The following is a 20,722-nucleotide window of genomic DNA, read 5'->3' on the forward strand; positions in this document are numbered from 1 at the left end:
TGCGTTAAAATGTATTTATATGCAAACTTTGAAAATATTTGTCCAGCCAGCTCTCATTCCATATTCTATTAAGTAATAACAGAATAGAAGCTAGAATAATAAAGATGTTTGTACTCCTAGGAATTGTTTTAGGTCTGTCTAAGCCTATGACCAAAGATTCATAGCCATGGGTCTATGACCCTGAAATTTTTCATAATCTTATTCTTTATGAAAAGACACCAGGACTACACTTTTGTGTTCCTTTTGGATTTTAGTGGCAGCCAAAGGCATAAATAAAATTCCTTTATATTATAACTCTATCTTAGCTTCATTTATTGTTTGCATTAGTGGATCATAAAAATAGCTTTAGATAGATTAAACCCACTCAGCTCTTTAAAAATTGCCTTAATTTGCACTATTTAAAAACCCTCCAGCTACTCATCAGAGATCACGAAAGTTGAAAGATAGCGAATATGTTTGATTTTGCCTAATTTGCTATCATAGCAATAAGGAATGTTGACAAAAGGAAATTCCCAGTATACCCAAGATAAATCCCTTTAGAATGTTTTTAATTCATTGCATATTCATTGAATAACTTTGTCCTAGAAAAGAATAATTTCTGTTTATCACAAGACTACATTAATACATCTATTAGTCCAAGTAGGATTTAGCATGAGTTTTATCTTGCCTAGATGTTTATATTAGGGATATTCAGAAGCTTCCATCACATAAAAGTTTACAGGATTGTCATAGCAATGTGAACTAAAACATTTTGAATATAACCATTATACTAACAAAAATTAATGATCATGATAAAATTTAATGTTGAGAGGATTTTAGGCAGTGTATTTACTGTTGGCAGCACTGTTAGAAGATTTAGTATTTCTATAAGAAATTAAAAATATTATCCAAAAAGAGTTAAAAATTGTCCATATGCTTCAACCAAAAATTTACCAAAAAAGAAAAAAAAATTCAATTTAAAATCATTCACTGAATTGCATGATTTTGTTGTTGTTATTGAAAAATTGGAAATAGCCCAAATGCCTCTTACAGAGAATAGTTAATTAAATTGTAACATATAAACATTTTGGGAACATCAACATATGAAGTTATTTGAGGGTAGCAGGCACTGCTTCCCAAATCTGACTGTGTATCATAATCTCCAGGGGAACTTACTACTTCTTTGTCTTATACACCTTCTCCAGAGACAGTGCATTTATTTGGAACTCATAGCATGGTGATGACAAATAGGATGGGGAAATATAAATGGGGCCATTGACAATATTTGCCCTGATGGTTTTTGTGGGAAATTGGAGAGAAATGATAATCATTGGTTTATAAAACTTCTCTCCATGTGTGAGTATACAATTATTCTTGAATGAGTGCCTGTCCCTGCTATACTACATCAGAATGAGGAGCTGGATCCTTTCATTACGCTTCATGACATGGTGATTACAGGGCAGTGGCCTCCTCTTCAGAGGCGGAATTGGACATCCTGACTGTCTACTCTAACAGCTTGTTCTCAACACCCCAAACTAGTTAATAGAACTCAGATTAGAAAACATAAACTTTAAACACTTCCCAGGGCTTAAGAAACAAAGAGATATTAAAAAGTTTATATTTAAGTGCTTTCCAAAACTGAGACAATAGAATTAGATCCCTTTATTTCAAATTCTCTGTGAGAAACCATAATTACTTGACATAGTAATGGGTAGCTCTATATGGAGAGCTACAAGCACTTGTCCCTGCCCCTTCTTGATGTCTGTGGCTAATTATGGTGCTGTAGTTGATACAATTTACCTAGTACTATTTGACAGTCTAGTTGGTCTTTTATCAGTAGACTTCCCAGTTGGAAGAAAAAGTCTGACTCTTATTGTATGTATCCAGGTATCTGTGCCAGGCAGAGAACAACAAAGTTTCCAGGTCAGAGGTGAATATCTCTAGGACAGTCCCTAGGCACTTGATTGTTGTTCAGTCACTCAGTCGTGTCTGACCCTTTGCGACCCCATGGACTGCAGGCACTTGGTTCAGTTCAGTTCAGTTGCTCAGTCGTGTCCGACTCTTTGCGACCCCATGAATTGCAGCACACCAGGCCTCCCTGTCCATCACCAACTCCCGGAGTTCACCCAGACTCACGTCCATCGAGTCAGTGATGCCATCCAGCCATCTCATCCTCTGTCGTCCCCTTCTCCTCCTGCCCCCAATCCCTCCCAGGCACTTGGTAGGCAGTGAATTAAGTTGAACGTTTATGGTGTGATTCTTCAATCCTGCTTCTTTAATTGCATTTTAATCACCTACCACTAGAGGGCACTATTAGAATAGCTGTGGGAAAAGGTAGCTCTGGAATAAAACACTAGCCATGACTGGCCATTGGGCAAGGGTCAGGGTGGGTGTGGCGGTGGGGTAGTAGGGGGCAGTACTGAAGCCTAGGGAACTTGGCATTGAAAGCTTCAGGCCTGTATTTCTCCATGCTTAGTAAAATTTGCAGATCCCCTGCAAACCTCTGAACGCCAGTGAAGATGCAGTTGAGCTATGTGGGCTTCTGAGATGCTGCTGTGTGTGCATCACAACATCATTTCACAGAGGAGTTCTTCAAATTCTCAACTGTTTGAGAATAACAGCTCCAATTTATCATTCAGGTGATGCTGGAGGCTGGGGTGGTGCGTGAACAGAATTCTGAACTCAGCTGGGGTCTCAGGAGCTGAATCGCATGATGGGATGAAGCTGACAAGGAGAACTGATGTGGGAACCAAGTAGTTTCCCTCCTTAAGTGCAAAAATTGTCCACATGGGTGGATACCTACATGAACTTGAATCAAAGTGAAGCAACAACAATTAGGTAAAAGGTAGGAGACCAAAGAGAATCCTTGGAGCTAGAATTTGAAGAGGGCTGTTCTACTGCAGTGACTTATATTTAAGACAAGCTTACATTCTTGGTGAAGGCAAATACAATAGTTTTTTTTTTGTTTGTTTGTTTTTTTAAGTTAGAAAAGAAGATTACATATTTTTAAGCTTTAAGCATTTTCTGTTTTGCTGAGAGTGGAGACTTTAATATACCTTTGGTTCAAATTATGTCTTTGTTTTGGAGGAACCAAAATAAATCTTTTGTTATGCAAAAGTAAAATGGAGACATACTCCAAACTTGAAGATTTCATGAGGCAGTGTTATTTGAATTAAGGAAACTACTCTGTGATATAACTAAAGATGGTCTATAGGATAGGGTTTCACAGTTGTATAGGGTTGCAGAGCTATAATGCCATCCTTGAGAGAATTGTGTCTATTTTGAACTATGCCCATAATTTGCTGCTTCACCATTTGTACAGAGACCAGGCAAGAAGGATGTATAGCAAGTCTGATCTTTACCTTGAGTTATGGGAAAGAATTAGGCTTAGTTTGGATAATCTCAAACTAGACTGGCATGATAATATTTCAAACACTCTCTGAGTTCAGCCTTTGTTGATGTCGGGTTGTTGGCTTCCAATGTGGATAAGTATCATGGGGTGGATCTTACCATGTGGGTGAGAAGACCTTTGGGGTTAACTTTTCCTTTGAAGGTAACTCATTTGTGTCATCAATCAACTTTGGAAGAGACTGGTCTTGAGATAGGATACAAGAAGCAGGGCGGGATGATTGAAAGCAATCTGGCTTCACTGTATCACAGAGTGGTTTGGGACCACTTGCTGCTGCTGCTGCTAAATCGCTTCAGTCGTGTCCAACTCTGTGCGACCCCATAGACGGCAGCCCACCAGGCTCCACCGTCCCTGGGATTCTCCAGGCAAGAACACTGGAGTGGGTTGCCATTTCCTTCTCCAGTGCATGAAAGTGAAAAGTAGAAGTGAAGTCGCTCAGTCATGTCCGACTCTTCGCGATCCCATAGACTGCAGCCTACCAGGCTCCTCCGTCCATGGGATTTTCCAGGCAAGAGTACTGGAGTGGGGTGCCATTGCCTTCTCGGGACTGTCCAAATCCAAGGATGTATCTAGATCTATGAGTTTTAATAATAGATGGAGAAGGAAATGGCAACCCACTCCAGTATTGTTGCCTGGGAAATCCCATGGACAGAGGAGCCTGGTGGGCTTCAGTCATGGGGTCACAAAGAGTCGGGTATGACTTAGCGACTAAAACAACAACCACCAACCAGTGGTTATAAGTTACTCCCTGGGTTCTATTAATACTTCTCTTTCATTTCCCTCAAACTTTCAGTAAAGTCCATTAAAATTGCAGTCTGTTTTAGCAATGCTATTTGAGCTTGGGGGAAAGCAAGATAAGGGAAAATAGTAGATACTGAGGTTGACAATAGTCCCAGCCTTTCAGATGGTGATCTGCGGAAGGACGGATTTGAGGCAGCAGGTGAAAACAGGACATATCTATGGAACATTTAACTGCCCTCTGGGGATCCTTGGTCATATTTGTGTAATCTCTTAAGAGAGGACTTCCAGCAGCTAAGCAGGATGAAGGTTTTAAGTCACTGAAATGAAAATGATTAAGCCCACTGATGGCTTCATACTGGAGTTAAAATTCAAATTGCAATCAAAGCCTAACAGGCTCGTTCCATCTTCCTCTCACGTTATGTTTCAGTCGTCCTGGCCTCTTTCCATTTCTTAACCAAGTCTGGTTTTGGGGACTTGGACATGCTGTCACCTTTGTAAAGGAGACTTTCACTAGTGCTGTTTTTTTTTTTTTTTCTCTCATGCTTCAGATATTATCTTAATTGGTAACTCCTTTAAAACGTCTTCCCTGGAGGAGGAGCCAAGATGGCGGAGGAGTAGGACGGGGAGAACACATTCTCCCCCACAAATTCATCAAAAGAGCATTTAAACGTCGAGTAAATTCCACAAAACAACTTCTGAATGCCGGCAGAGGACATCAGGCACCAAGAAAAGCAACCCAACTCTTCGAAAGGAGGTAGGAAAAAATATAAAAGACAAAAAAAGAGACAAAAGAGGGAGGGATGGAGTTCCGTCCCGGGAAGGGAGTCTTAAAAAGAGAGAAGTTTCCAAACACCAGGAAACCTTCTCACTGCCGAATCTGTGCCGAGCTTTGGAAGCACAGAGGGCAACATAAAAGGGAGAAAAAAAATAAATAAACAATTAAAAATCGCAGATTGTGAGCCCTACGGTAACTCTCCCAGCGGAGAAGCAGCGCAGACGCCTGCACACGGCATTAGCAAGCGGGGGCTGGGCAGGGAAGCACGGCGTGGGCTGTGTCCCTTAGAGTAAGAATTGGCCCGAATGTCCTGAGCGCTATCTGAGCGAAATAATTTGGGCTAGCAAACCAGACTGTGGGATATCTACCACACGAAAAGCCAGCCCTAACCTAAGACACCGCCAGGCCCGCGCACAGAACAAAGGACTGAACAGAGATAGCCGGTTGTAGACCTTACCCCTCCGGTGACAGGCAGCCAGAGCCGGAAGCGGGCAATCGCAGCCCAAGAGAGACTCTATCTATAAAACTGTAAGCAGGCTTCTTTGCTAACTAAAACTTCTTGGGGGTCTGGACGGTCAACATCTGCCTGAGAAGGTGCGCTGGTTTTACACCCAGATAACCGAGTGGCGGGGAGGCGATAAGTCGCAGCATTGGCGCCCGCCAAACACATCACCTGAGCTGCTCGGATCTGGGAAGAGCACAAAACGCAGGCCCAACCGAGTCTGCGCCTCTGAGGACTACCCGAGTGCCTGAACCTGAGTGGCTTGAACCTGGGATGTCAGCCCAGGGCCGGCCTCTGATTGTTCCCGGCGGAAAAACCTAGAGCCCGAGCAGTGTGGGCAGGGAGGCTACACGCGCTGCGAGCGGGGGCAGACCCAGTGTGGCTGAGGCACTGCGAGCGCACACCAGTGTTATCTGTTTGCAGCATCCCTCCCTCCCTCCCCACAGCGCGGCTGAACAAGTGAGCCTAAATAAAATAAAAAAAAAAATAGTGTCCTCCACCGTCCCCTTTGTGTCAGGGCGGGAACCAGACACTGAAGAGACCAGCAAACAGAAGAAGCTATAACAGAGGGAAACGCCTTGGAAGCTACAGGCCATAGATTAAAACCCTGTGGTTACTACGAACTACATAGGAAGGGGCCTATAGATCTTGAGAAATATAAGTCAGACCAAGGAACTAGCCAAAAATGAACTGAACCCACAATACTCACAACAAAACCAGAGAAAGACCTAGATATATTTTTACTATTTTTACTATCAATCTTTCTTTTTTTTTTATTAAAAAAAAATTTAAGTCCTCTATTGTCCTTTAATTTTCACTTTTATAACTATTACTTTCAAAAAAAAAAAAGACCCTATTTTTTTTTCTTCAGCAAACTTCATATATATATTTTATAATTTTTTGACCGCGTTTTGTTTTGTTTTGTTTTGTTTTGTTTTTCTTCTTTTCTTTAACATTGTATTTTTGAAATTCCAAACTCTACTCTAGATTTTTAATTTTAGCCTTTTGGTATATGTTATCAATTTTGTACCTATAGTTTTTTTCATAATTTCTGTGACTTTTTTTTCCCCTCTGTTTCTTTCTCTTCTTCTTTTGTATAACATCATATATCTGCAATTCCAAACTCTACTCAAGATTTTTAATTTATGCTTTTTGGTATTTAATATCAATATTGTACCTGTATTTTCTTTATAATTTTTGTGACATTGTTTTTGTTGGTTTGTTTGTTTTCTCTCTTTATTTTTCTTCTTCTTTTTTTAAACACTGTATTTTTGAAATTCCAAACTCTACTCTAGATTTTTAACTTTTGCTTTTTGGTATTAGTTATCAATTTTGTACCTGTAGTTTCTTTATAATTTTCGCAACCTTGTTTGTTTTTCTTTGTTCGTTTTTTCTCTCTTTCTTTTCCTTCTTCTTTTCTTTAACATCGTATTTTTGAAATTCCAAACTCTACTCTAGATTATTAATTTTAGCCTTTTGGTATATATTATCAATTTTGTACATATAGTTTTTTTTTTTATAATTTCTGTGACTTTTTTTTCCCCTCTCTTTCTTTCTCTTCTTCTTTTATATAACATCGTATATCTGCAATTCCAAACACTACTCAAGATTTTTAATTTATGCTTTTTGGTATTTGATATCAATTTTGTACCTGTATTTTCTTTATAATTTTTGTGACATTGTTTTTGTTGGTTTGTTTGTTTTCTCTCTTTATTTTTCTTCTTCTTTTTTTTTTTTTAACATTGTATTTTTGAAATTCCAAACTCACTCTAGATTTTTAATTTTTGCTTTTTGGTATTACTTATCAATTTTGTACCTGTATTTTTTTTCATAATTTCTGTGACTTTTTTTTTCCCTCTGTTTCTTTCTCTTCTTCTTTTGTATAACATCATATATCTGCAATTCCAAACTCTACTCAAGATTTTTAATTTATGCTTTTTGGTATTTGATATCAATTTTGTACCTGTATTTTCTCTATAATTTTTGCGACATTGTTTTTGTTGGTTTGTTTTCTGTCTTTATTTTTCTTCTTCTTCTTTTTTTTTTTTAACATTGTATTTTTGAAATTCCAAACTCACTCTAGATTTTTAATTTTTGCTTTTTGGTATTAGTTATCAATTTTGTACCTGTAGTTTCTTTATAATTTTCGCAACCTTGTTTTTCTTTGTTCATTTTTTCTCTCTTTCTTTTCCTTCTTCTTTTCATTAACATCGCATTTTTGAAATTCCAAACTCTACTCTAGATTTTTAATTTTTGCTTTTATGTATTTGTTACCAATATTGTACCTTTAAAAACCCAATCTTCAGGACCCATTTTTCACTAGGGAACGAGATTACTGGCTTGACTGCTCTCTCTCCCTTTGGACTCTCCATTTTCTCCACCAGGTCGCCTGTATCTCCTCCCTAACCCCTCTCTACTCTACCCAACTCTGTGAATTTCTGTGTGTTCCAGACGGTGGAGAACACTTAGGGAACTGATTACTGGCTGGATCTGTCTCCCTCCTTTTCATTTCCCCCTTTTATCCTTCTGGCCACCTCTGTCTCCTTCCTCCTTCTTCTCTTCTCTGTATAACTCCGTGAACATCTCTGAGCGGTCCAGTTGTGGAGTGCACATAAGGAAGTGACTACTGGCTAGCCCACTCTCTCCACTATTGATTCCACCTCATCTCATTTGGGTCACCTCTAACTCCCTCCTCCCAATTCTCTTCTCCATGTAACACTGTGAACCTCTCAGAAGTGACCCTCACAGTAGAGAAACTTTTCATCTTTAATGCAGATGTTTTATCAATGGTGCTGTATAGAAGAAGTTTTGAAACTACTGTAAAAATAAGACCGATAACTGGAAGTAGGAGGCTTAAGTCCAAACCCTGACTCCAGGGAACTCCTCACTCCAAGGAACATTAATTGACAGGAGCTCATCAAACGCCTCCATACCGACACAGAAACCAAGCAACACACAAGGGCCAACAAGTTCCAGGGCAAGACATACCAAGCAAATTCTCCAGCAACAAAGGAACACAGCCCTGAGCTTCAAAATACAGGCTGCCCAAAGTCACCCCAAAACCATAGACATCTCATAACTCATTACTGGACATTTCATTACACTCCAGAGAGAAGAAATACAGCTCCATCCACCAGAACATCGACACAAGCTTCCCTAACCAGGAAACCTTGACAAGCCACCTGTACAAACCCACACACAGTAAGGAAACGCCACAATAAAGAGAACTCCACAAACTGCCAGAATACAGAAAGGATACCCCAAATTCAGCAATTTAAACAAGATGAAGAAACAGGGGAATAGCCAGCAGATAAAGGAACAGGATAAATGCCCACCAAACCAAACAAAAGAGGAAGAGATAGGGAATCTACCTGATTAAGAATTCCAAATAATGATAGTGAAATTGATCCAAAATCTTGAAATTAAAATGGAATCACAGATAAATAGCCTGGAGGCAAGGATTGAGAAGATGCAAGAAAGGTTTAACAAGGACTTAGAAGAAATAAAAAAGAGTCAATATATAATGAATAATGCAATAAGTGAAATTAAAAACACTCTGGAGGCAACAAATAGTAGAATAACAGAGGCAGAAGATAGGATTAGTGAATTAGAAGATAGAATGGTAGAAATAAATGAATCAGAGAGGATAAAAGAAAAACGAATTAAAAGAAATGAGGACAATCTCAGAGACCTCCAGGACAATATTAAACGCTGCAACATTCGAATCATAGGGGTCCCAGAAGAAGAAGACAAAAAGAAAGACCATGAGAAAATACTTGAGGAGATAATAGTTGAAAACTTCCCTAAAATGGGGAAGGAAATAATCACCCAAGTCCAAGAAACCCAGAGAGTGCCAAACAGGATAAACCCAAGGCGAAACACCCCAAGACACATAGTAATCAAATTAACAAAGATCAAACACAAAGAACAAATGTTAAAAGCAGCAAGGGAAAAACAACAAATAACACACAAGGGAATACCCATAAGGATAACAGCTGATCTTTCAATAGAAACTCTTCAAGCCAGGAGGGAATGGCAAGACATACTTAAAATGATGAAAGAAAATAACCTACAGCCCAGATTATTGTACCCAGCAAGGATCTCATTCAAGTATGAAGGAGAAATCAAAAGCTTTTCAGACAAGCAAAAGCTGAGAGAATTCTGCACCACCAAACCAGCTCTCCAACAAATACTAAAGGATATTCTCTAGACAGGAAACACAAAAACGGTGTATAAATTCGAACCCCAAACAATAAAGTATATGGCAACGGGGTCATACTTATCAGTAATTACCTTAAACATAAATGGGTTGAATGCCCCAACCAAAAGACAAAGACTGGCTGAATGGATACAAAAACAAGACCCCTACATATGTTGTCTACAAGAGACCCACCTCAAAACAGGGGACACATACAGACTGAAAGTGAAGGGCTGGCAAAAGATTTTCCATGCAAATAGGGACCAAAAGAAAGCAGGAGTAGCAATACTCATATCAGATAAAATAGACTTTAAAACAAAGACTGGGAAAAGAGACAAAGATGGTCACTACATAATGGTCAAAGGATCAATCCAAGAAGAAGATATAACAATTATAAATATATATGCACCCAACACGGGAGCACCGCAGTATGTAAGACAAATGCTAACAAGTATGAAAGGGAAAAAAGAACAATAACACAATAATAGTGGGAGAGTTTAATACCCCACTCACACCTATGGATACATCAACTAAACAGAAAATTAACAAGGAAACACAAACTTTAAATGATACAATAGACCAGTTAGACCTAATTGATATCTATAGGACATTTCATCCCAAAACAATGAATTTCACCTTTTTCTCAAGTGCACATGGAACCTTCTCCAGGATAGATCACATCCTGAGCCATAAAGCTAGCCTTGGTAAATTCAAAAAAATAGAAATCATTCCAAGCATCTTTTCTGACCACAATGCAGTAAGATTAGATCTCAATTACAAGAGAAAAACTATTAAAAATTCCAACATATGGAGGCTGAACAACACGCTGCCGAATAACCAACAAATCACAGAAGAAATCAAAAAAAAATCAAAATGTGCATAGAAATGAATGAAAATGAAAACACAACAACCCAAAACCTGTGGGACATGGTAAAAGCAGTCCTAAGGGGAAAGTTCATAGCAATACAGGCACACCTCAAGAAACAAGAAAAAAGTCAAATAAATAACCTAACTCTACACCTAAAGCAACTAGAAAAGGAAGAAATGAAGAACCCCAGGGTTAGTAGAAGGAAAGAAATCTTAAAACTTAGAGCAGAAATAAATGCAAAAGAAACAAAAGAGATCATAGCAAAAATCAACAAAACCAAAAGCTGGTTTTTTGAAAGGATAAATAAAATTGACAAACCATTAGCCAGACTCATCAAGAAACAAAGGGAGAAAAATCAAATCAATAAAATTAGAAATGAAAATGGAGAGATCACAACAGACAACACAGAAATACAAAGGATCATAAGAGAGTACTATCAACAATTACATGCCAATAAGATGGACAACGTGGAAGAAATGGACAAATTCTTAGAAAAGTACAACTTTCCAAAACTCGATCAGGAAGAAATAGAAAATCTTAACAGACCCATCACAAGCATGGAAATTGAAACTGTAATCAAAAATCTTCCAGCAAACAAAAGCCCAGGTCCAGATGGCTTCACAGCTGAATTCTACCAAAAATTTAGAGAAGAGCTAACACCTATCCTGCTCAAACTCTTCCAGAAAATTGCAGAGGATGGTAAACTTCCAAACTCATTCTATGAGGCCACCATCACCCTAATACCAAAACCTGACAAAGATGCCACAAAAAAAGAAAACTACAGGCCAATATCACTGATGAACATAGATGCAAAAATCCTTAACAAAATTCTAGCAATCAGAATCCAACAACACATTAAAAAGATCATACACCATGACCAAGTGGACTTTATCCCAGGGATGCAAGGATTCTTCAATATCCGCAAATCAATCAATGTAATACACCACATTAACAAATTGAAAAATAAAAGCCGTATGATTATCTCAATAGATGCAGAGAAAGCCTTTGACAAAATTCAACATCCATTTATGATCAAAAATCTCCAGAAAGCAGGAATAGAAGGAACATAACTCAACATAATAAAAGCTATATATGACAAACCCACAGCAAACATTATCCTCAATGGTGAAAAATTGACAGCATTTCCTCTAAAGTCAGGAACAAGACAAGGGTGCCCACTTTCACCATTACTATTCAACATAGTTTTGGAAGTTTTGGCCACAGCAATCAGAGCAGAAAAAGAAAGAAAAGGAATCCAAATTGGAAAATAAGAAGTAAAGCTCTCACTATTTGCAGATGACATGATCCTCTACATAGAAAACCCTAAAGACTCTACCAGAAAATTACTAGAGCTAACCAATGAATATAGTAAAGTTGCAGGATATAAAATCAACACCTAGAAATCACTTGCATTCCTATACACTAATAATGAGAAAACAGAAAGAGAAATTAAGGAAACAATTCCATTCACCATTGCAACGGAAAGAATAAAATACTTAGGAATATATCTAGCTAAAGAAACTAAAGACCTATATATAGAAAACTATAAAACACTGGTGAAAGAAATCAAAGAGGACACTAACAGATGGAGAAATATACCATGTTCATGGATTGGAAGAATCAATATAGTGAAAATGAGTATACTACCCAAAGCAATCTATAGATTCAATGCAATCCCCATCAAGCTACCAACAGCATTCTTCACAGAGCTAGAACAAATAATTTCACAATTTGTATGGAAATACAAAAAACCTGGAATAACCAAAGCGATCTTGAGAAAGAAGAATGGAACTGGAGGAATCAACCTACCTGACTTCAGGCTCTACTACAAAGCCACAGTTATCAAGACAGTATGGTACTGGCACAAAGACAGAAATATAGATCAATGGAACAAAAAAGAAAGCGCAGAGATAAATCCACGCACATATGGACACCTTATCTTTGACAAAGGAGATGAGAATATACAATGGATTAAAGACAATCTCTTTAACAAGTGGTGCTGGGAAATCTGGTCAACCACTTGTAGAAAATGAAACTAGAACACTTTCTAACACCATACACAAAAATAAACTCAAAATGGATTAAAGATCTAAACGTAAAAACAGAAACTATAAAACTCCTAGAGGAGAACATAGGCAAAACACTCTCTGACATACATCACAGCAGGATCCTCTATGACCCACCTCCAAGAATATTGGAAATAAAAGCAAAAATAAACAAATGGGACCTAATTAACCTTAAAAGCTTCTGCACATCAAAGGAAACTATAAGCAAGGTGAAAAGACAGCTTTCAGAATGGGAGAAGATAATAGCAAATGAAGCAACTGACATACAACTAATCTCGAGAATATACAAGCAACTCCTACAGCTCAACTCCAGAAAAATAAATGACCCAATCAAAAAATGGGCCAAAGAACTAAATAGACATTTCTCCAAAGAAGACATCCAGATGGCTAACAAACACATGAAAAGATGCTCAACACCACTCATTATCAGAGAAATGCACATCAGAACCACAATGAGGTACCATTTCACACCAGTCAGAATGGCTGCGATCCCAAAATCTACAAGTAATAAATGCTGGAGAGGGTGTGGAGAAAAGGGAACCCTCTTACACTGTTGGTGGGAATGCAAACTAGTACAGCCACTATGGAGAACAGTGTGGCGATTCCTTAAAAAACTGGAAATAGAACTGCCTTATGGTCCAACAATCCCACTGCTGGGCGTACACACTGAGGAAACCAGAAGGGAAAGAGACACGTGTACCCCAATGTTCATCGCAGCACTGTTTATAATAGCCAGGACATGGAAGCAACCTAGATGCCCATCAGCAGATGAATGGATAAGCAAGCTGTGGTACATATACACAATGGAGTATTACTCAGCCATTAAAAAGAATACATTTGAATCAGTTCTAATGAGGTGGATGAAACTGGAGCCTATTATACAGAGTGAAGTAAGCCAGAAAGAAAAACACCAATACAGTATACTAATGCATATATATGGAATTTAGAAAGATGGTAACAATAACCTTGTTTACGAGACAGCAAAAGAGACACTGATGTATAGAACAGTCTTATGGACTCTATGAGAGAGGGAGAGGGTGGGAAGATTTGGGAGAATGGCATTGAAACATGTAAAATATCATGTATGAAACGAGTTGCCAGTCCAGGTTCGATGCACGATACTGGATGCTTGGGGCTGGTGCACTGGGACGACCCAGAGGGATGGAATGGGGAGGGAGGAGGGAGGAGGGTTCAGGATGGGGAACACATGTATACCTGTGGCGGATTCATTTTGATATTTGGCAAAACTAATACAATTATGTAAAGTTTAAAAATAAAATAAAATAAAAAAATAAAATAAAAGGTCTTCCCTGACAGCAGTATTAAGTGTATTCTCCCTTCTTCCCTGCTTTTCTCTGTCACTGTCTTGTTCATTTAATTCACACCAGTTCACAATTATAAATATATGCTTGTTTATCAATTATCTATATACCCCACCAGGCTACAAAATTCATGAAGGCAGGGGCTCAGACTATTTAAATAAGACCTGTATGATGAGGTCCTAACTGTAGTTCTTTGATCAGAATTGGCTTTTGATATAATATTTTGGCTAAATGAATGGTGTGCTTGATGAAAATATGACTTCATTTTAGTTGTCAACCTGGCATGGACAAAGGACAATTAGGTTACAAAAAGCTCATTTCTAAAAGTTGTTTTTTAAAATCAGTCTTCTATTCCCATGCATTTTCTCTGTTAGTAGAGATGCTATAATTTTTAAGAGAGACTAGATTATCCATCTGCCACATGCCTAATGGCATGTAAAGACAAGTCCCATCTTCTCAGCACTTTTAAGGCAGTTGCATGGGAATCTGCCCACATTATCTCTGTTCTGTTTTGGCTCTGCTTTTTTTTTCTTTCTGCTTTTAGTCTTGGACTTCATCAACCCACCTTGAAGCCATAAGTGACCTCAGCTTTGGTATTTGCTTCTGGTTTTCTCAACTTCAATTTTTAGTACTCTCTAAGGCCTTGGGTTTGTACTCAGCCTCTGACTATTTCTGTTTCTGGCTCTCTCAGGTTTATTACCTTGGCTTAGCTATAGGTCAGGACCTGGACTTCAGTACATCTTGTATGATCCCTGTTTGATCCCTAAATATATTGATTGGTCAGCTGAGAAAGACCAGAGCATTTCTTGCTCAAGAGTTGTGGCATCTTCAGCAAGGGGTATAATCATAATTATGTCCTAAGAGTCTGTATTGTAATAATAACACTGTATTCCTCATCAAATTGCTTCTTTCTGCCTTTATCTCTTGGTCATCGCTATACTTTATTAGATCACCTTTGTATTTTTGAACTTGGTTAATGCACCACATTAGAGGCAAGGGTTTTTTATTTCTGAACTGTCTCAGGGAATAGATAATGAAATGTGAAAGTTCAGGGAATTTAGTTCTCCATGGGGAGAACTATGTGAAATGTGAGACAGAAAGGAGCTAGGTAAAATTTTTCTCTTTTTTTCCTTCTATCAAGACCCTGGTATTCTTGGGCTTCCTTTGTGGCTCAGCTGGTAAAAAGAAGTCCATCTGTAATGTGGGAGACTTGGTTTCGATCCCTGGGTTGGAAAGATTCCCTGGAGAAAGGAAAGGCTACCCACTCCAGTATTCTTGCCTGGAGAATTCCATGGACTCTAGAGTCCATGGGGTCACAAAGAGTTGGACATGACTGAGTGACTTTCACTTTCATCAAGACTCCAAGACCCTCATTCCCTTTGAAACCCTTCTAGAGAAATGCTGGGTGTTGTGTGGAGAATGATCTGCTGTGTCCTTTTGCAGGCTGTTGTGATGGGGAAGCATGTGTGATAACACGTAGCCTCATATTACACTCTCCTCTTCCTTGTTTCACTTCTGTTTTCCTTTTATCTATGAAGTCCTGGGCTTCCACCTCCCAAAGAAAATATTGGCACCTTTTTCTTCATTCAAGTTTAAACCAAGTAGTCAGAATGAGTCAATAGTGCAGAAATTCTAGTGAAGAGTAACTGGAACAAAAATATGAAGCTAAAAGGAGGAGTTGTATGCTAAGCCACTTCAGTCGTGTCCGACTCTGTGTGACCCCATAGATGGCAGCCCACCAGGCTTCCCCGTCCCTGGGATTCTCCAGGCAAGAAGACTGGAGTGGGTTGCCATTTCCTTCTCCAATGCATGAAAGTGAAAAGAGAAAAAGTGAAGTCGCTCAGTCGTGTCCCACTCTTAGCGACCCCATGGATTGCAGCCTACTAGACTCCTCCGTCCATGGGATTTTCCAGGCAACAGTACTGGAGTGGGGTGCCATTGCCTTCTCCAAATGGAGGAGTAGAAAATTCTAAAGTGTGACTTCAAGGGCAATGGTCTAGATGAATTTTGAGTAAAGGCTTTTACACACTTCTAGAATGTATTCCAGAGTTGTGATCAACATATGTGATTCAGATATCAACTTTTAAAAGAATCTTCCAAGTATTTGGATTAATCAACAGTTTAAAGGGTTTTTCCCAACGAAAATAAACCTTTTTTAAAAAAAATTATAGAGAATTTAAGTGAAGCTGTCATAGTAATGTTGGCTATCAACTGTTTATATTTGGAGAGAGCACTTTTTTTTTTTTTTTTTTTTTTTGCATAGCAGCATGTGTGACTTAAAGGGCACAACTCCAACTTTCATTAGTATAACTAATGAAAATAGCCAAGTCTTTGGGTTTTTCTGTGTTGGGCAAGAGAAAGATGATAAATCAACCTTTTTGAAGGCCAAATCTTGTCATCCAAATTGGTCTCCCATGAATACTAGTAGATATAAGTCTATTCTTGGTGCAAGCAATGATTGACCTCCATTATTCTACTCATTGTGCCTAAAACACCTTATCTATAGAAGCATAATCAAAATAATTGCCTATGTCTCTAGAGTTCTGTGAAAATTAGATAATGTCAGCGAAAGTGCTTTTAGCTGCTGTAGCGGTATTATGACCTTTCTTCTCCACTTAGAATTAGTCTTAAAATAGTTTCATGATAACCCCTCATTAAAGTTTTTAAGTCTGTTTTAAGTCACTGGTATGGAAGGAAGGACAGTAGCTACAGGTCATGCTGAATAAGAGTTTGGGGATAGGAAAAGGAAAAGGAAACTCCAAAAGAAAGTTGTTAAACTTTTAACACAAAGGTTGGCTATATCATAATAAAAATTACCTTTCAAATATACTAGTTTTTCCACTTTCTGTCTTTGCCAGATCAATTCTTTGGTAGTTTGAAAACAGAATGACAGGAAAGATGAAAGAAGAAAACTAGAGGTGCTCTGGGGAAGGGGCTGGGGGAAGGATTTTTTCCTAGGGTAGTTTGTGGACATTAGAAACAACAAAGTAGGTGAAATGAGTATAGAAAGTGCTAAGGAGGGGAATTCTTTTTTAAAAATGAACTTACATATATCTGTTTTAATAGGTTGAAATCAAATAGAGAATTTGAGCTATTATAAAATTACTTTTTTGTTTAGAAACGATGTTTCTTGAGTGATTGTAAGTTACTTTTTTTTTTCAGGAGCCTAATGTTCTTAAAATGAGTATTAGATTCCAGGAAAGCAAAATAAAAATAGGAATAAGAAAGAGGAGCAGGCACATAGGTAATGCGGATTATAAGTTGTTAAAGCCCCTATGGTGGAAATATTTACATACAGGATATTTGGGGGATGATGGGGAAGGAACCTCCCTTTCTACAGGAAAGGAGATAATTAAGCAGGCCACCACAAGACCAGTTTTAAAAAGTAAAGTACATAAAAATATTCTTTTTCAGTGTTGAAGAGAAAGATCTTAATTATTGTCAATGACCTTAATTATTGAAGTTAAAATATTTCACTCCACCTGCTCTTTAGGGGTCCAGAAAGTAATCCATGTGAGGCTGATGTCTTATTTCAGAAAATAATTTTCTTTGAGACAGTTTAGTTTCTCCAGTATCTCACAGCATCAGCTTAGTGTGAAATTATTTTAAAAAGGAATCATTTGATTTTATCACAGTCATCTGCTATTGAAATGCTGAGGAGATGATATCCCTCAGTTCATGGGAAGATCAGCCACACTGTCTTATGAGGGGGCTTCCCTGATGGCTCAATGGGTAAAGAGCCAAGGAGTCTTGAGGTCCATATAAATCATCAGGCAGCACTGGAGGCCCATCTACAAGAGGCTGGAAATCCACTTGTCAGTATTGTGGAGGATATATAAACATCAGCAAACTGGATCAGTTCAGTTCAGTTCAGTTGCTCAGTCGTGTCTGACTCTTTGCGACCCCATGAATTTCATCACGCCAGGCCTCCATGTCCATCACCAGCTCCCAGAACTCACCCAAACTCATGTCCATCGAGTTGGTGATGCCATTCAGCCATCTCATCCTCTGTCGTCCCCTTCTCCTCCTGCCCCCAAGCCCTCCCAGCATCAGAGTCTTTTCCAATGAGTCAACCCTTCGCACGAGGTGGCCAAAGTACTGGAGTTTCAGCTTTAGCATCATTCCTTCCAAAGAAATCCCAGGGCTGATCTCCTTCAGAATGGACCGGTTGGATCTCCTTGCAGTCCAAGGGACTCTCAAGAGTCTTCTCCAACACCACAGTTCAAAAGCATCAATTCTTTGGCCCTCAGCTTTCTTCACAGTCCAACTCTCACATCCGTACATGACCACTGGAAAAACCATAGCCTTGACTAGATGGACCTTTGTTGGCAAAGTAATGTCTCTGCTTTTGAATATGCTATCTAGGTTGGTCATAACTTTCCTTCCAAGGAGTAAGCGTCTTTTAATTTCATGGCTGCAGTCACCATGTGCAGTGATTTTGATCAGAGAAGCACTCAAATTTCCAAGTCATATGTTTATGATTTTATGAATATTTTTACACTAAGGGTTGCTTATTTTACATTATTATTTTTAAAAAAAGACCCCTTTTCTCATTATGAAAACATATTTGTCATGTAATTTTTAGACAATAAAAGTCAATAAATCATTCATAATTTCTACACCAAGGAAAGTTCCTTCCCTCCATTTATTTGTTGCCATGTGAAGGGAGTATAGAGTAGTAATCATGGTGGAGTGTTGGGATTCAGGTTCTTATTCTGCCATTTAGTAATCACACAACCAGGGAAATTGCTTAAACATCTCTGTGCCCCAGTTTTTTCATCTATAAAATACAGATTGTAATAGTGTTTACTTCCTGGGCTTGTTATGAGGCTAAAATGAGTCAATATATGTGAATCATTTAGTAGAATATCTGGCTCATTATATATGTTATGTAAGAAATGTTTGTTATTATTAGTGGTTAGCAACATAACCTATTAAGCTTGAGTATGAATCCCAGCTGTACTTATGATGCGATTTTGAATAAATTCAATATGTCAATGCCACGGCTTCATAATCTTTAAAACAGGGATTGAAATAGGAGCCACTTCTTGGATTATGGTGAAATATAGGCAAGTCACATAAAACAAGTAAGTACCTAAGAGATACCAGCTATATTATTAATTTAAATATATTTTGAGTGCTTACAATATACAAGGAGCCATGCTACATATAAAGGAAACAAGACAGGTCACATCTTTCATTGAGTGTCATAGTTTCAACAAGTAAATATTATTTAAGTGTAGTGAGAAATGTGGATAAGAAGGAGGGAGAGCTATTAGATGGAATTGGGGAAAAGTTATCAGGGAATGTTTCTTTGAATATGTGATGATTTGACCTGAGCTCTGAGTATTGAATAACTATTCCTATGATGAAGGAATAGTGTGTATACAAAGAGTAGGGGTGCCTTACCAAAGGAGACTGGATTTGGAGACAGTTCCAACAACCTGAGTTGCAAGAAGCAGGTCATGTTTTAAGCACTGAAAAAAATTTCCAAAGCTTGGAGAGAAGTGAGGGGAGTGTGTAATGTGAATGGGACTGCAAGGATAGTACTATAAGGATCGTATTTAGCAAGAAAGACCTAGAGGGCCATGTTGAGGAGGTCAACCTTTTCTTAAATGTAATAGGAAGCTATTGATAGCTTTTAAGCAGAGGGGTGATGTGACCAATGATCTCATGTTAGTATTAATCAATCTGGTTTAAAATTTATGGATGTATGTACATTTTTACAGATACATTATTTATTTTCTTGTTTAAATTTTATTTTATTTAACTTTGCAATATTGTATTGGTTTTGCCATATATCAAAATGAATCTGCCACAGGTATACATGTGTTCCCATATTAAAAAATTACTGTGCAACAGTACTTTTAAATCAGATTTTAATTTAAATATAGCATCATTTCTTCATGTTGTTAATCTTTTAAAATTATTTTTAATAACTACATTGAATTACATTGTGTGGATGAACCATAATTTATTTAAAAATATTTTTCTGGTGGGCATTAGGCTGATTCTAATTTTTTGGTAAAGATTCATGCGCTCCTCTAGGCATAGTGTTTGACCCTAAACATAGGGTGTAAGTTCTGGATTTTCCTCACTGAGAAGCTGCTGTTAGAATTCTTCCTTTGAGTTAATTGTTTCCTGGAGAGCTGGGGGATAGAAGTACACTGTATATTATCTATCTAGTGCTAGAAGCTTCAGGGGACAGGACATGGATTTGGGTCTGGGACAGCTCTATGAGGACTTTCCTGACCTGTTTCCATGTTTTACTTCAAGCTACCTCATTATGATCTATTACTCACTTTGAACTTTCTGTTGGTCAGGCTCCAGACTAGACCATTTGTCCAGCCTCCTATTCTGTGCTACTATCACCTCAGACACAAGGCTTTTTTTGTTTGTTTGTTTCGCAGAGATGCTATGTGTACTCTGCAGTCTTCTATCATCCTTTCTTTCAAATGCTGTTGGAGCCACAGAAAGAAAATAGAGTCCATGTGCATTTTATCTGCTTCTAGAGCATGACATTGGCTTTATATGCATGATACCAGTTAGCATTTCCTCTAAGATGGTAGCATTTACATTTAAATGACAACTTTCCCTGATTCCTGTGGTAAACTGTTTTTTTTTTTTTTCCATTTCTATTTCATAGTTGAGTTAAGTGGTGATCTGAGAGGGAATGCTGAACTCATATACATCTTCTCCTAAATGTTTCACCAGTGTACACAATATTCATATATTGCTGTTCAGTGGCAGTAACTGAAAAAATAAAATCCTTAGTTTTGACATGAGATCTTTACTTATTATGTGACTGTATGTCAACAATTAATAGGCTCATGAAAGAAAGTGAGGTCACTCAGTCATGTCC

At 38.1% G+C, this 20,722-nt stretch overlaps 1 long non-coding RNA gene across 1 annotated transcript in view; it reads left to right on the top strand.

The window, feature by feature from the left end:
* The window catches only part of LOC129650562 (uncharacterized), a 222,860-nt gene extending 216,633 nt beyond the window's left edge, over positions 1-6,227 (top strand). Inside the window, exons 3-4 of the long non-coding RNA XR_008713831.1 lie at positions 2,619-2,824; positions 4,678-6,227. This is a non-coding gene — a long non-coding RNA (uncharacterized LOC129650562). The remainder of the gene's footprint in view (positions 1-2,618; positions 2,825-4,677) is intronic.
* The last annotated feature ends 14,495 nt before the right edge of the window (positions 6,228-20,722 follow it).

Source organism: Bubalus kerabau, chromosome 4 (genome assembly GCF_029407905.1).
Source record: "Bubalus kerabau isolate K-KA32 ecotype Philippines breed swamp buffalo chromosome 4, PCC_UOA_SB_1v2, whole genome shotgun sequence".
Lineage (NCBI taxonomy): Eukaryota > Metazoa > Chordata > Mammalia > Artiodactyla > Bovidae > Bubalus > Bubalus kerabau.